We start from the raw sequence: 17,522 nt of genomic DNA on the forward strand, positions 1-17,522 counted from the left end.
AAGTTTCCAGAACAGTCACCAGATTAACATTCATTTCCATAGCCAACAAATCTGTGATCAATGGGGCACATGTGACATGAAGCCTGATGCAGGCCTGTGGCACTGAGGTGGAGACTGCTGATCAGATACCCCTGCATTTGCTGATGGAAGAGACAGAGCCTTTCAGATAATAGTCTTTTGAGTAAGAACCCAGGGAATCAGTTGACATCTAATCACAGAAGACCCATTCCTGCTTCTAATTCCTTTTTCTCACGTCTCAACTAGATTATTGCATAGTTTTATGGCATCTTCCCCTGCCTTTGTGCTCATTCATTTCGTAGTAGCCAGAGCAATCTTTCAATACTTTATTTTTGGGCTTCCCTGGTGGCCCAGTGGTTGAGAATCCGTCTGCCAATGCAGGGGACATGGGTTCGAGCTGTGGTCTGGGAAGATCGAGCTGTGGTCTGGGAAGATCCCATATGCCGTGGAGCAGCTAAGCCCCTGTGCCACAACTACTGAGCCTGTGAGCCACAACTACTGAAAAAAAGTATTTATTTTTTTAAAAAATAAATTTATTTATTTATTTATTTATGGCTGTGTTGGGTCTTTGTTGCTGCATGTGGGCTTCTCATTGCGGTGGCTTCTCTTGTTGTGGAGCATGAGCTCTAGGTGCGCGGGCTTCAGTAGTTGTGGCTTGTGGGCTCAGTAGTTGTGGCTCGCAGGCTCTAGAGCGCAGGCTCAGTAGTTGTGGCTTGCAGGCTCAGTAGTTGTGGCTCGCGGGCTCTAGAGTGCAGGCTCAGTAGTTGTGGCCCACGGGCTTAGTTGCTCCACGGCATGTGGGATCTTCCAGGACCAGGGATAGAACCCGTGTCCCCTGTGTTGGCAGGCAGATTCTTAACCATTGGGCCACCAAGGAAGTCCTTCTTTCAATATTTTAAATAGGATTATTTCACACTTCATCTTAATACCATTCAAGGGCCCCCCTCTATCCTTAGGATAAATTATAAATTCTTTAGTAGTTCCTTCCATGAATAACCACCTCCTTAGCCTCAACTCTTATTATTCCCACCATCCACCATCTACTTGCATATTCCACCAGCTGTTGAATACCACCGTTCATTCAACAAATATCCATTGGTCGTCTGCTTTGTGCCTTTGCTTGGGCTCCTTGAGTTAAATAAACTCACCCAACAAATATCTATTCAGCATCTGCTGTGTGCCTTTTCTTATGCTCCCCAGTGCTATAGTATACTTATGTCCTGCCATTGCTCTGATGAAGACCACTTCGGCCAGAGCCTTGGCTAGGGCCTGACTTAGCCAGAACATACTTTATCAGTGAACTGGGCACTTTCAGAGCATTATCTCTAGGACCAACCATGAAGGGGAGAAATAGCATCAGAAAAGCAGATGGCTTGTGTAATTATGTCTGGATCAGCATAACTTCTGCTTTGATAATTCTGGCCATATTTCAGCCACTGAAGCCTGGTTCCAAGTTAGCCACATAATTCTGGATTAGATCTGTGGATCTGGCTTTTTTTTTCCTACCTCAGATTTTGGATCCCTAAACATCTTTTTCTTTAATTTTCTTTTATGGGTCTGGTAGCTTCAACTTTTGGACACTCAAAACACAGACTATGTGATGTTATCCTAGTTTTTGAACAATAAGAGTAATTTCCCTGTGACTTCAATGTGATATTCTGACACTGTCCTTTTTTAAACAGAGAGAAATATGAGACATACTGCTCACCTTGTCCTGTCTGAGCTCCATAAGTACCTATTATCCCATGTCCACACAAAGGGGTGTTCAGAAGCTCCATCAGTTTGAGCTGGGTAGGACATATTAATTGGGTCATCTACATTATTCTGATGGTTTGTCTTGGTTTCCATCTTTTGAGATGGATTTCACTGCAATTTTTGTAATCTTCCTTTGCTTACTCATTAATCCAATGTCTCTAGACTTAGCAATCCCTCAGTAGTTGTGAGTTCCCCCAGCATCTTTCTAGATCATCTGGTAATTGGCATGTGAGAAGGAAAATGTTAAGTTTAGAAGGACTTTCTTTCCCATTAGTCAGGTGCTGACTGAGCTGGCAGGCTGGGTTCTTTCCATTGAGGACAGTCTTCCTTTAAGTGCAGTCAGGGTCCTGTCCATGGGGGATTTTTTGGTATAAGTGAAGGTGGGCAATCCTCTCTCAAATGAAATAAGCGGAATCACTCGAGCTTCTCTGGGCAGGTTTCCTCTAGGGTGGCTGGATTAAACCTACTCTCATCTAGGAACGAGATCAGTTCCTCCTCATGTACTGAAGATATCTGTAGTAGATGTCTAATTTTTTATCTGTACACAGCTCCCTTCCTCTGGGTAATAACAAGTTTGATAGGAGTCACCTGTCACACAATTTAGATAAAGTAGATTAGGCATACTAAATTCAACATCCAATGCAGACATTCTCTGTGCCGTCCAAGAACACGTCATGACATTAAACACTACCTTCTGTCATTGACAGATGCCTGACTTGACCTCAGCGCAGGGATCTAGATTTTCTTAAGTACATGCATTGGGATTGACTTGCTCCAGCTGGGGCAGAATGAAGCTTGCAGTTGCTAGAAGTCAGCTAGTGATGGCAGACGGTAGCAATACTGCTAACTACGCCCTCGCTCAAATGGTCAGATAGATTGATATAGTATATATAGCTATGGATTATGAAGATTGTTTTTGGCTATGGATAATTTAAAACATTTCCTAAAATTTTGAGGTAGACTTTTAGTCCAATCCATGGCATTACAACTTTTATAAGTTTTCTTCCACCGGCAAATAATGGTTGATGTTCTCCCCAAAATGCTCCAGTCTGCTAAGGCAAAGGCTACTTTATTGCTGAGTGCAGCTGAATTTTTGGTCTGTGGACTCCCATATGGAGAATATGAGACAGCTTTTGCATAAATCTTCATTTTTCTTAATGGAGGTTGAATATGGGCCTTAGGGATCCCTGACAAATTAGGCATCATCTGTTTATACCCTTCTTCTGAATGGAACCCTTGGACTGGAGCTGTGTGGTTCTATGATGAGTTGCAGGTGCTGAGAGGGATTGGCATAGCTCTCCTTAGTTGCTTGCCACATGGCTAACCTAATGAGGGGGCATCGGTGCCAGGGAGATGCATTTCAGCAGTAGCAGCTGGCAGTTTTCTCACCCATAAACTGAGGCCGTTCTTAGGCTTAGAAGTTGGGAGGTAAAACGATAAGGATTCCTCTCTTTCCTTATAAATAGTTATAAGAATCTTAGGGTCTGACTTCAGTTTGTGAATAAAATAATAACGTGAATGATATATAAAATGAAAATAAGAACATAGACTGATATAAGAGACTCCTAGCTTATCCCCATTGGCTGTGTGCCCTTCACCAAGCTATTACACTTTCCTGAGTCGCAGTTTTTTCATTAATAGAATGGGGATTAAAAATATCTAACTTTAGGGCTTCCCTGGTGGCGCCGTGGTTGAGAGTCTGCCTGCCAACGCAGGGGACACAGGTTCGAGCCCTGGTCTGGGAGGACCCCACATGCCACGGGGCAACTGGGCCCGTGAGCCACAACTACTGAGCCTGCGCGTCTGGAGCCCATGCTCTGCAATGAGAGAGAGGCCGCGACAGTGAGAGGCCCGTGCACCGCGATGAAGAGTGGCCCCCGCTCGCCGCAGCTAGAGAAAGCCCTCGCACAGAAACGAAAATCCAACGCAGCCAAAAATAAATAAATAAAATTTTTATAAAAATCTAACTTTATAAGGTTGTTAGGGTTAGTGATAGCCTAAATCCCACACCACGTATAGTGGAGGACAGTGGTTCTCAAAGTGTGGGTGTGGGTCCCAGACCAGCAGCATCAGTATCACTGGGAGCTTGCTAGAAAAGCAATTTTTACTTCTCCCTATTATCTCCCCAGACCTGTTGGAAAAAAACTCTGTGGCCCTGCAGTCTGGTTTAACAAGCTCTCCAGGTAATTCTGATGCAGCTGAAGTTAGAGAATTACTAGTGTAAACCTTCAAAAAATAATTGTAAAAATGAGGAAAAGGGAGCCAGGATTCAGAATGTTAACGTAAACACAAAAAGTTGGAAGTCAGAGTTTAATCTCTGAAAGGAGTGAGAAGACTTGATGAGCAAAAAAAAACAGGTAAAATATGTCCCAAATGGAGCAGTGGGATTCTAAGCACATAGTTGAGTGTCCTTGGTAGGACAGTCTCTTGAGACCCACCTGGGCTTACTGGTCAACCCATGAATACCATGTTCCCCTTGTTTACTCCTTAGCCAACACCTGAGTTACTTTCCTTTCGTATCTCATTGCTCTCCAATCTAGCAAGCCTTCCAGAGTCTTTTTTATTCCTCCAAATAAATAATATTTTGATTGAAATTTGAAGTATTTGGAATTTAAACATAAACTTTTACAATGAATTAAGTTTATAAAGGCCCCATTTAAAATAATGCAAAATGTTTTATATTGATAGAATTATGACATAACATCTCTGAAGGAGAGCAAGTGCTGTGAAATAATGATGTTTTACATATAGTCCCATTTTTATGTTTGCAGTGAGGACTCCAAATATATCTGACCTATGTAAGAGAAATTGTAACATGAACAACTTTTAATATTCATAACGATACATAAGTTTTACATAGCTTTTTACAGATTCCCATATGTCTTCATATTTATTCACCCAATCCGACCTGTAGCCTCAGCAGATCAAAAAAGAGTGTGGGTTCAGCATTCATCGGTGTTTTGCGGATATGGCTTTATAAATGTGCAAAGTTGAGAGCACTGGCATTTGGGCCTCAGCTAAGACTATGGGGTGTTATGGTCATCATAAGACCGGGGTCTGCAGCACTTGTGAGGAGGGGGGAGGAAGAACGCCACCTGCCCAGGCTCAGTCTGAGTGTATTTCTTCTAGAGTCAGCTGGGGTGCCATCCACAACCTCCTGGAAATGCTTCAACCGTGTAATTATACTCTGCCTCTCAAAATCACGCTTCATCTTTCTAATTGAATAAGGCTGCATTTCATCATGCTCATTTTAGATACTGTCTCCGCACATTTCAAGAGTTTAAATAACAGGCATCCATCACAACTCTGAGAAGACGTATATGAGGAAGAGCAGCTTTCTGGAATTAGGTCCTGCCTCTGGAGGCATCTCCCAGCCAGCAATCAGGCTGAGATGCCCCACAAGGGGTCTGTCTCACTGCTTCCCCTATGCTCACAAACACACTAACGAGCTTCTCCAACGTATGCAATGTATGCAATCAAAACTTTGGCCTGCAGGGCAGCACCAGCCCATAGGAGCATGGCTTCCTGATTAGGAAAGTAGGAATTATTGGCCAGACCTTTTCAGCTTTATTTCGAAACCTCATTTACTTCTTCAGCTGCTTTAAGCAATACTTGTGGAAGAAGAAACTCTATCATTTAGAAAAATGTTTAGTTGACGCTCATAATATTGCTTTTGGGTGTTATCCCTTCTCAGTTGCTATGGAAGGAAGACACAAAGGAAGTAAGAGATTTAGTTCCTCTCATCACTCCTTCAGTTAATAACTCTGAGTACCTACAATGTACAAGACAATGTAGAGTATGGAACTGTGCATCCTATCCTGAATCTGTCTTTAAGGAGCATGAAATATAATAATAGTAATAATAACGCTAGTCTGGTGGCAAGTCCTCCCTAGAACCACATCCTACAGCATGTACAGTCAATGCAGAGGTCATGATAAAATCACAGAAAATCAATGCAGAGGTCTAGAATCTCAAGTGGTATAGGTTCAGGGCAGAAGGCTCTAAAGGTGAAACTTAGGATAGAGGTGCTTCCACTGAACAGTGTGTATTACTGTTAGAATAGCTCCATTTTCTGTTTAAAAGGTATTTCTAACTAAAATGCTTTAAAATAAATAAGAAAAAAAAGTCCCCAATTTTAGACGCACATCAATTGTAACTGCAGGGCAGCTGCATACAGTGTGGGAATTGTCCGTATACGGCTCCTGGGCGCCCCATTCATATAGATTGTTATGTGTCCTGCAACGTACAACCTGTACAGATGTTTGTGGTAGCTCTATGTGAACCCTTCTGCAAAAAAAATACAAACAGACTTTCTTTGAAAAGATGGTTTATACCTCTTAATGAAACTATCCACAGTTTGGGATTTGTTTGCAGCCAAACCAGATTTTAGGCAATTTTTCCAAATACGATGTGACAAAATTTCTCTACTATCAGTTTTTATGAAATGCCCTGGTCCTTACTTTTAGTTATAGTCAACCTCTCCATCTCTCCAGATAACCCAACTGGGAAAATTACTTCTCGGCTTTCCTCTCAGGGTCAATGCTCATGACCCTGAGCATTTTTTGCCAAAACTTTTCTGTTTTATATGACATTCCCTTGTCACATTTCTCCCTGCTTGAAAATCGTAAAACTAGTTCATATTAGAGTACTGAAGATGTTAGTGTGCTTTATAAATACCCCAGATAATATACATGATTTGGACAAAGTGATCTTCTCCAAAAAGGACTTTAATTCTCCTATCCTCAGGTTGTGATTTTTTTTTTTTTTCAAAAGCAATTTTCTGTCATAAGCTTTGTCTTCTGATCCTGCATCCAAATTTGGAAGTTTCCATTCCTTACCCTTGGGGGCATTCTCCCCAGGAGCTCTCCCACACTTCAGAGTTTAAGTAATACCCCATCATAATCCTTTGGAACACAGCTTGAATAAAGGTGCCAGTTGGTAAAAGGAGATTCTTCTAGAATAGTTGGTGATCACTTTTGGAACTCCAAGTCCTGTGGAGTAGAAGGGAGAGGAGTAGAGGTGAAACTGAGGCACCCCAAGTCAAACGGGAGGGGTGTGACAAGTCGCACAAATACAAGTTGCTTAAAGCATTCTTATGAGAGTAAAATCTAGAATTTCTCTTATGATTCCAATTTATAAATGGAACTTTTCTGTCAGATGTGTGTGCATACTCTCAATGCACCTAAATACTTATTTCCCAAGGAGACACGTTAGTTCTTTGTCTAAACCCCTAAAGAGGAAAATAAATCTTTTTAAAGTGCCTGTGGTTTGCAATGCCACCTCTTTTTAGTGGAGTAAAATTTTAGTGGAGTGAGTTTCACATTATTATGTAGAGAAGTAGAATTCCTGTCCTACCTGGTTTCTAGAAAGTAGAGCCTCAGGAAAACGATTATAGAGGGGGTAGACCTATTATTTTATTAGAGAGTTTAATCCCATGGGATGGGCAAAAGAGATAAAGGAGTGAGACAGGGCAGGAGGGTCCGCTTTCTCTAGAATACCTTAGGGAGATGACAATCGTTAAATGCAACCAGTTGCTTAATTCCAAAGAAGAAACTGGTTCTTAGGCTCATCCACTGGAGAGAAGAAAGAAAAAATGTATCTGCTGTTCCTGTATCCCACTTGTCAAAATTTACCTCACAGGGAGTTAATTTCCACATACTTTTGGATTGTGCATGTGCGGAGACTAGATGGGGTTCTGTGATGACTTTAATATTTATTTATTTGGCTGCGTCAGGTCTTTGTTGTGGTGGGTGGACTTCTCTCCAGTTGTGGCGTGTGGGTTTTCTCTTCTCTAGTTGTGGTGCGGATTCCAGAGCGCGTGGGCTCTGTAGTTGCGGCACATGGGCTCTCTAGTTGAGGCATGCGAGCTCAATAGTTGTGGCACGAGGGCTTAGTTGCCCGACCAGGGATTGAACCCGCATCCCCTGCATTGAAAGGTGGATTCTTTACCACTGGACCACCAGGGAAGTCCCTATGATGACTTTAATAGGCAAACTTGGGACAGGAGGCAAGAAGGGCAAGAGGCAGGGCAGTGATGGCGGTGCTTATGTGAACTAGTGGAGCACAGATGTCAGTGAAGTGAGGAGAATCTAAAGTGGTCCACAAGAGGTATCTGATACAGTCTCTGAATTTCCCCTGCTTCTAAAGATTGGTCTCCTTGGACTTGAGACCAATTAGGAATTAATTTGTTACTCTACCATGCATAATATATTTTCCCTTGCTCTCTCCCCTTCCTCCCAACCCTCCTTCCTTCTTTTTTTTCTTTGTGTAAAAGAATACATGTCAGTATTTTTACACACACACACACACACGAACAACCCAAATGGTACCAAATGCATTATATGAAAAGTATTCTCTAGCCAAGTTCTACTCCCAAAAGAACCTCTTTTAAAATATTTTTAAAGAAAAAAGAATTTATCAAATTAAAAAACAAATAGCACATTGTCATTGTTTAAAATTCAAACAGCAATGAAAATGATAACAAAGAAAGTTAAAATATTACTTTGAATCCTGCCACAGAGAAATTACCATCATTAACATTAGGTGAATAGCTTTCTAGATAACAATATAATATCCAATATAATATGATATGATATGATATGATATAATATATAATATAGAGGTGGAGATAGGTAAATATACAGTTGAATAAGTGATAAAGTTTATTAAACAGGATAAGGCTTATTTTTAATTAAATTATTATATTTAGTTTCTCTCAATTTTTACAGAAGTAAAAGAAATAGAAATCCAACCGAAAGGATAGCACAAATAAATATGAGGATTCTATAAATACTCAGAAAAGTATTTTTTAACCATAAGAAATATATTTATTTTAAATATTGTAAGATCTCTCTCTGTATATAAAAATAAGAGAATGTGAAACCTAGTAAGAATTTGCAGTGATTATATTTTTTAAAACTTTAGGCTTAAATTTTATACTCTACCAATTAACTCTCTACTGTGAAAGATGACAAAATTAGCACTCTCACACGTTTTCACCTTTTTTTGTCTTTCTTCCCAGTTTTCATTGTTATATTATTATTTTTACAATTTCAAGGTTTATAACAATCATAGTCTGTTCAGTAACCATAATTCTCACGCTTATGTAATCTTACCTCTATATTTGCTTCTAGGAGTTACATTTTCTGAGTTCTGGCATGCTTAGAAACATCTGCTGTCTTTATGCTTATGGACAAAACAAGTTGGATAGGATATTCTTAAATCCCTTTTTTCCCCTCAGATCTCCGTAGAGTCTGCTCCATGGTCTTCTGTATTGACTATTAAGCTAACTAAGGCTTCTTAAATCATCTTTTGATTGACTGGATTTGTTTGTGAAATGTCGTTTCTTTTTAAGGAGAGCTCTTGGACACCTTTACCGATCTCTTTGGTATCTGAGAATGTTATACTGTTGGCTTTAAAGTTAAGGAACATCAGTGACTATTGTTCCCCCCAAGTTCAGTGCCTTTATCCTCACTTAAAGAGTAGCTTCAATCTTCCTGTTGCAATAATTATATAACTTTGTTTATTGATTCCCAGATGCTTTGTGGTTATTACCTCCTTAATGACAATGTCATAATAATCCTGCATAGACCATGCTGTCATCCTCACTTCATTAATCAAGAAGTTGATGTTAAGAGAGGTTAATAATTCCCAGGGTCACAGACAAGTAGTGGAGCCCAGCTGTGTATACGGTTTGTTTCCAGTGTCTCCCCTCTTTATTCCCTGCCGTACCGCCACCTTCTCCTAGATGTGGATGGTCTGGAGAGGAGCCAGGCATGAGGCAATGTGAGGCATGGTCAGCATAGTGGATGGAAAGGAAAGGAAAGATGATTTGTCTTCTAAATTCTCTTACCAGATGTGTAAATAAAATAGTATTTCCAAGAATTCTCAAATCACAAGTAAATAATACTAGTGAAATTGGAGGATATTTCTTAGACCTATGCCCTATGGAAGATTTCTTTTAAGGTTGACAGTTTCTTGGAATTCTCATGGCTGGCATAATGTACTTTGCTCTATAAAGTTACCATAAAAAATGTCTTCTGTTTAGGAAAATTAAAGGCATTACATCAAGATCCATACTCTCATGTCAGCTTCATTATCTTGAGTCATATTTAAAAGCTGTAATATTTGATATCCATTGTTATAAACTCTCCTTTGGGACTAGTATTTAAAATATTCCTTAAACCTAATCAATTCATATGATTCTACACTCGACCGAACTCAGTCACCTTCAGTCAAATGGTGAAGTGGTGAGCATACATGAGCAGAGTTCAGAAAAGCTAGAACAGTGACCACATTTACATGTATAAAATCTGATAAGAAAGAATGGTTTGTATATCACAAGTGAAATACACAGCCCTGGTAGATTGGGGCCAGTTTCATCACTGATGGCCTCAGGGAAAAGTAGAGATATTAAATTACATGATGTGCAAAAACCAAAAGGATCTCTTTCTCACTCAGTATATTTAGAAAGGGCTGCCTGGGTCTTCAGGATGAACTTGAGGGCAGCCTGACAGTGATGAATATGCTTTTCTCTGCCCTCTGTGATCTGCCAGGGCACTTACCCTCTCTGTTGCCCCTTAGCACCTTGTCAATGGGTGGCATTAATTCTTTAATAGATTAATTTCTTACTTATTAACATCCATTACTATATGTTAGCTCTGGAGGGGACCATAGTCCATCTTGTATACTTCTTGGCACATAATAGGCATTCAATAAATATTTGTTAAGTATTGTATTTCCTGTAAGTCTTGTCTTCTGAACTAAAATATAAACTATCAGAGGACAGAGTTCAAAGTTTATACTCTGAATGGTCCGTCGGACCCAATAATGCTGAGCAGAAAGCAGGATCTCAATGATGATTTGTTATATTGAGTTGAATTAAATCATATGGAATATAAAAGGCTGCCTTCCTGCCTGCTGGCTCTGTGCTTCCATAGGATATTGTACCTGCCTTTTTTATAGCCTCTGAACAACTCTATTTTAACTTTTTGTTCCTGTATCCAGCTGTCTCTCAACATTTTGTATCTTCTGAGGGAAGTATTTATTTGTCTTTTTAAAAATTCAAGTGTAGTTGATTTACAATATTGTGTTAGCTTGGATGTATAGCAAAATGATTCAGTTATAAATATATAGATGTACATATTTTCAGATTATTTTACATTATAGGTTATTATAAGTTATTGAATATAGTTCCCTGTGCTATATAGTAAATCCTTGTTGCTTATCTATTTTACGTATAGTAGTATGTATCTTTCAATCCCATACTCCTAATTTATTCCTCCCCCCCTCCCTTTCCCCTTTGGTAACCATAAATTTGTTTTCTATGTCTGTGAATCTGTTTCTGTTTTCCCCATAAAATTACATTGAACATTTTTATTTCTGGAGCTTTCCATATGGAAAAGAAAATCCTAACATTATTACATAAGGCATATTTATGCCTAAAACATGTGAGCCTACAAATTAACATAGTACTGTAAAACTTTCTAGGTCAGTTGATAGTTTGCTAATATCCCTATATGAAACAGTTTCTTAAATGTTGAGTCTTCCTACAAATTATGTATTGTATCACTCAATATTTCATTGACAGAAATGACATACTGATTAAATCAGCATTCTGGAATTATAGTCTTTAATAATGATATAAATTTAGGGCTTCCCTGGTGGCGCAGGGGTTGAGAGTCCGCCTGCCGATGCAGGAGACACGGGTTCGTGCCCTGGTCCGGGAAGATCCCACATGCCGGGGAGCGACTGGGCCCGTGAGCCGTGGCCGCTGAGCCTGCGCGTCCGGAGCCTGTGCTCCGCAATGGGAGAGGCCACAACAGTGAGAGGCCCGTGTAACACAAAAAAAAAAAAAAAAAAAAATAATGATATAAATTTAAAATATTTGAAGAACATTAATTTGTATTTCATTTCAAAAGGAAAGTGTGAAATTAATGAACACTTGGGCAATAGATACTGCATCCCTATCTCTAAAATTAACTGATTTGGAAGTAGTGTATTCTTATGTAAACTAAGCATTAGGCTTATTTTGAAGATCTGTAACTGCAAGACATACTTCGGAAATAAATGCCAAAGAAAGTAAAATATAAGACTATTTTCTCTGGGAATAAATTTAAAAATATAATCTACCTATTAACCACCTTTGGTATACCACTAGTTGCACCTATGTCAGTTTTGTACTCTACTTTTTTCCATTTTTCCCAGGCATATGACCATCTGAAATAAAAGCTATATTTTGCATCCTTCCTTGCAGTTAGGTAGGAGCATTGTGACTAAGTATTGGCTAATGAAATTTAAATGAGGGTGCAACCTTCTCTCTCACTGTCCTTGCTGGCCAGAATGTTGATGTGAGGGATGGAGCTTGAACAGCAATCTTGGATCATAAGTTGGAAGCCAAGTGCTGAGGTTGGTAGAGCAACACAGAAACTTTGAGATACTTAACTCTGAAATTCTTTTAAGTGAGAGGGAAAACTTTTTTTAAAGCCACTGTTATTTGGGGTTTTAGTTTTATGCTGCTGTGTTTAATCTTAACTGATATACATTTCAATTGTTGGCATATTACTCCTTTATTAGAAATTGTAAACGAGAAATTATTTCAACACCTGAAGACCAAGATACAACAGAAGACTCCATAGGCTCAAGATATTGAGACATCCTAGAAAGAGTTTTCTGTAAAGTATATCTATTCCGTGGCATGGCAATATCATTCTTCTTGAAAAAGTTTACTGGACAGACATCATTTCTTCCATCACATATATAAACAACTCATGTATAATTCACTCCTCGTTGTGACTTTACCTACAAATTCTACCAAAACTACATTTTTGCAAAGATTTTGGGGGCACCTAGTGCAAGAATGAGCATGATAATTTTCCACAGTGAGATGACCATTGGTGTCAAAAGCTGCTGGATTTGTAAAGACTTTATCAAACACGTCATGAAAATTGGTAGCTTCTAAAACCCAACCTATGAAGACTGAATTTGCATCTGAAATAATGATGCAGTCAAATTTATCCTTGTTCTTTCTTATAAAGTTTAAAAGTTCTACCATCCATGGAGTGAAAGGCATTGATATCATTGCTCTTTTCATTTCATCTTCTCTTACACCTTCATCTCCCAAATACTTAAAGACTCTGCCCATAAATTCTGTCCAAAATCCTTTTTCATAAGAATCTTGTAGTTCAATGGGAAGCTTTTTCTCTGGAGCACATTGTACAATCCAGGTGTCACTATTATCATGTATGATTGTATTGTCAAAGTCAAAAACCAACAAAATTTTCATGGTTCCAGAAACAGATTTGGGTTACCCCAATTTAGTATTTCCAAGATAATTAATCTTACTTCAACATGGAGCTTAGGTTAAACAGTCATAATAATCTTCAGTTTTAAACACTAGCCAGTTTCTAACCAACATTGCTCTTACTCTATATGCAGGGGGATAAGTCTTCTGGTTCCAAGCAAAGGAATGGAGACTTCTTAACTCCAGCATTATTATGATGGATCATCTGATAGAAAACCTTCCCCCCGTGAGGAGGTCTGTGGGTCACACACGCCAAGCCCAGGCCTTGCTCTCCCACACACCTGCCAGGTCCATCCCGAAACCAGGGGCAGGGACCTAGTCGGGTGTCCTTCCCCGGGAGGCGCATGTTGGATGCTGATGGGAGCGCCAGGCCGGGCCCGGCCGGGTCCCCAGGGCTCATCACTGACCCAGGCCAGAGATCCACAGGCGTTCTGGCCTCAGCGCGACTCCTGCGGACTCTCCTGTTTTGTATGTAGATTCATATGTATTATTTTTTAGATTTCACATATAAGTGATATCATATAATATTTGTCTTTAATTTTTCTTTTTTTGTGTGTGGTATGCAGGCCTATCACTGTTGTGGCCTCTCCCTTTGCGGAGCACAGGCTCCAGACGCACAGGCTCAGCGGCCATGGCTCATGGGCCCAGCCGCTCCACGGCATGTGGGATCTTCCCGGACCGGGGCACGAACCCCTGTCCCCTACATCAGCAGGCGGACTCTCAACCACTGCGCCACCAGGGAAGCCCTGTCTTTGATTTATTTTACTTAGTACAATAAGGTCCATCCATATTGCTGCAAATGTTAGTATTTCATTCTTTTTTACGGCTGAGTAATATTCCTTGTGTGTGTGTGTGTGTGTGTGTGTGTGTGTGTGTGTGTACCATATCTTCTTAAACCAATCACCTGTTGATGGGCACTTGGGTTGTTTCCATGTCTTGGGTATTGCAAAGTGCTGCTATGAACATTGTGGTATATATATCTTTTAGAATTAGAGTTTTCATCTTTTCTGGATATATGCCCAGGAGTGGGATTGCTGGATCATACAGTAGCTCTATTTTTAGTTTCTTAAGGAACCTCCATACTGTTTTCCATAGTGACTGCTCCAATTTACATTCCCACCAACAGTGTAGGAGGGTTCTGTTTTGAGACAAGTAGGGATATATCATTCTTTTTTGAATAATTTTGGATGCAGCAAATGATGAATAAAGAAAAGGAGCTAACATTCTATTAATTGGCTATTATGCCAGGCTTGTGTCTGTGCTATCTGCTTTACATATGTTAACTCAGTTAATCTTCCCAAATCCTTTGACGTTAGTAATTTAATATTCATTTTATAGTTGGCAACACTAAAACTTGATCGTTTGCCCTAGATTATGTATCTGGCAAGGGCCAGACCAGAGATGGAAATCTTATCTTTCCAACTCTAAAGCCCTTACCATTCTTACTGTGCTGACTCACTTTTGCATAATTTAATGAGCTAGCTAATGGGAACAGCCAAGTAGAGCTCTTCTCTCTACCCCACAGTAAAGTCTGGATACTTAGGATGCTTTCACAAGGGAATCATTTTCATATCAAACCGATATGTTTAAGCAATACTGCTTACTCCTGTCTATCAAGACTGCTTTATTCAAGTATATCCTTCCTAATGTTAGTAAAGTTAGGTAGAGTAGGATACTGTACCAGAGAAAATTTATGTTTTTAATCTCTTTTTCAGTGAGATATATGCCAGAAAACTCAAAATCACTAAATATAGCTCACCTTACTCCACCAGCCCTCAGCCCCAGACATTAAGTGTAGACAACTTATAAATTGGGCTGCCTCCTTTAGAAAGGTAAATCACCTTTGAGTAAAGAGGGTGCATCTAAGGGGAAGGCTCCTTTACTAAGTAAGGCACCATAAACCCTCAGGGTTCATGTTTGTGATAAGGTTGATAGACTTGTTAGAAAGAAAGAATTTGGGGCTGTTTTGGGATTTCTGATTTCAGATATATGGTAGAGTGGGATGGTGGGACTAATTACGATATTCATTTAGTGATTTTTCTACCCTTCAACTATTGTCAAAGAATGCATTCCTCTAAGGCAGAGTCCTGCAGGAGCAAAGAAAAGAGAATATCGTTAAGAAGCACTGAACGTGAAAACTGTCTTTTTTCCATGTTTTAGAAGTAGGCATTTCTTTTAGGTTCTTATCAACACTTGTGATCTGTAATGTGCTGGAGAGAAAAGCACCTTCAATCAGCCAAAGAATTAGAGACAGTTTTAAATGATTTGGAATGTGTTCCAGAATTACAAAAATTTCAGGTTATATTCAACAAAATCCACCAATTAATAAATTGAAAATATTAATTAAATAATAAATAAATTGAAAATTAATTACATGAAAATATACTTAAAATATTTGAAAACAGAAAACATAGTACCAAAAATATTGTTTGAAAGATTTAATGAAATTAACATTAAATTTTCCAAAAATTTTCTATAAATATTATGCTATACAGGTGCCTATAAATGAAAGAATAAAAAGTATAAATAGTATGTCTTGGTAAAATGAGGTAGGTAAGAAAACAACCTGAGTAGAAAATCCTTTTGAAAGTGCAATGGTTGTCCGTTGTTTCTTTTCAATAGCCAAGGAGTAGGATACTGAACTTTCCTTCTGTGAGGCAGCTGGATTAATTAGGAAAGAAAATGAATTTAGCTGTGTTTGCATCCTGTGTTAGGAGGGCGAGAGGTATTCTGTTACATAAATAGAGGGAGTTATCAGTTAATCCACTGACTCTGTGGAATAAGGGCTTTCTAAATATTCAGGAGTTTTGGTATCTGGTGAATACCTAATTAAGGCATTAAAGAAAAACAAACCTTTTCAATCTTTTACTCCACAAATACTTTGAATGTCGACCATGCAGAGTTTGTCCCAGACGCTGGTGGTAGAGCACTGCACATTAGATACAGCCTCAGTCTACAGAGACCCCCATTCAGTGGGCAGAGTTAAGACAATGAGCAAAAGAGTAAATAAATATGATTATTTAAGATTGTGGTATTCACTATGAGCTACCCAATACAAGGAATTACGGTGAGGATTGGGTGAGGTTGGAGGGATGACTTTGACATGGGCAGTCAGAGAAGTTGAAAGCAGGACTGAGCCCTCTGTGACATGAAGTAGCAGCTAACTGACAACCTCTAGATGAAGGGAAAAGGAAGAAACTCTTGAGGTGGGGATGAGCTTGCACACTTAGTCAGCCCTACATCTTAGATAAGAAGAAGTACCTTCCATCTTAACGGTTTTTAACAATTGACACAGACGTCACAGACCCTGAGATTTCTGCATTCCATAACTCGTCTTCACTGCTCACACTGTAAGAAGTATTATTTCTAGAATCATTCATTATTGTTTCTGACTTAGAAACAGAGTAAGGCATATTGTTTTATGATTTCTATGTCTTTACATCACCTACAATTTTGGGATCAATGTCCTACTTCTGGCCAAACTACTTTATTCCACTTCTATAGAGAGAATGGATAGTAAAACAAACCTTTGAACATCGATATTTTAACCGAGTAGATTCTGGGAAGAAGAAGGATTTGAGAACCTAAAACAAAGATCAAAATATCTGGGTAGTTGATACTTTCCCTTGAGAAAGACCTCTTAGAAATATTTTATATCTGCTGTATTACAGCTTCCCACATACTGGAGGAATTGATTGCTGTGAACTATTGTGTCTCTACCACAAGGCAAGCTGAGACCTTGTGATGGGCTGGTGGGGAGGAAGCAGCAGCAGCATATAGGCTGGGAGGAATTTTCAGTGCTTTGTGTTTGTCCCTTGCCCAGGCATAGTGGAGGGTAGTTAGCAATCCAAATCAGTGTTCAAGAGTCTGAAAAACCTCATGATGGTTCTGGACTCATAGCATCTAGGCAAGTTGATCTGGTGGGTGGGGCATTGCAGCAGGAATTTTTAGTAGTGACAAGGATCAGCTGAGTTATTTCTAACATCACAGGAAGGTGATTTTGCAGATAGAAAGGACTATTTATTAAGCAAATTTTAATTTAATATTCAAATTATTAATGTTATAAAATTCAAAACCTAGGTAAAAATCCTTTAAGTGTGCATATATTTCTTAACTTTTAATATATATAGCAACTTTTGAGTGGAACATTTCTATTTCTTTGAGAATTCCAGTGGAAGTCTTGAAGTGGAAAGCAGTAGAGATGTGCTAGAGTCGTCTATGTGGGACTTACTAAAAAGAGAGCAAAAACTGGTCTGGGACTTTTGTCCGCACTGTCCCTTTCCATCAGTTAAGGTAGGAAAATAAATTATGGAAAGATAGAATGGAGGAAATTCCTATGGGTAAAGAGGCTTTAGAATTTCCTTCTCTCTCTTATTTAACTGGTCCAAGTGAGGGGGGCTCAAAGAGTCTACTTGTAGAGGTCAAGAGTGTCTGCAAGGAGGGGACA

At 39.3% G+C, this 17,522-nt stretch overlaps 1 pseudogene; it reads right to left on the reverse strand.

Moving 5' to 3' along the window:
* Positions 1-12,333: 12,333 nt before the first annotated feature.
* LOC116757083 lies at positions 12,334-13,086 on the reverse strand (annotated as a pseudogene).
* Between the last annotated feature and the right edge of the window lie 4,436 nt (positions 13,087-17,522).

This window comes from Phocoena sinus, chromosome 7, assembly GCF_008692025.1.
Source record: "Phocoena sinus isolate mPhoSin1 chromosome 7, mPhoSin1.pri, whole genome shotgun sequence".
In the NCBI taxonomy this organism is placed as follows: domain Eukaryota; kingdom Metazoa; phylum Chordata; class Mammalia; order Artiodactyla; family Phocoenidae; genus Phocoena; species Phocoena sinus.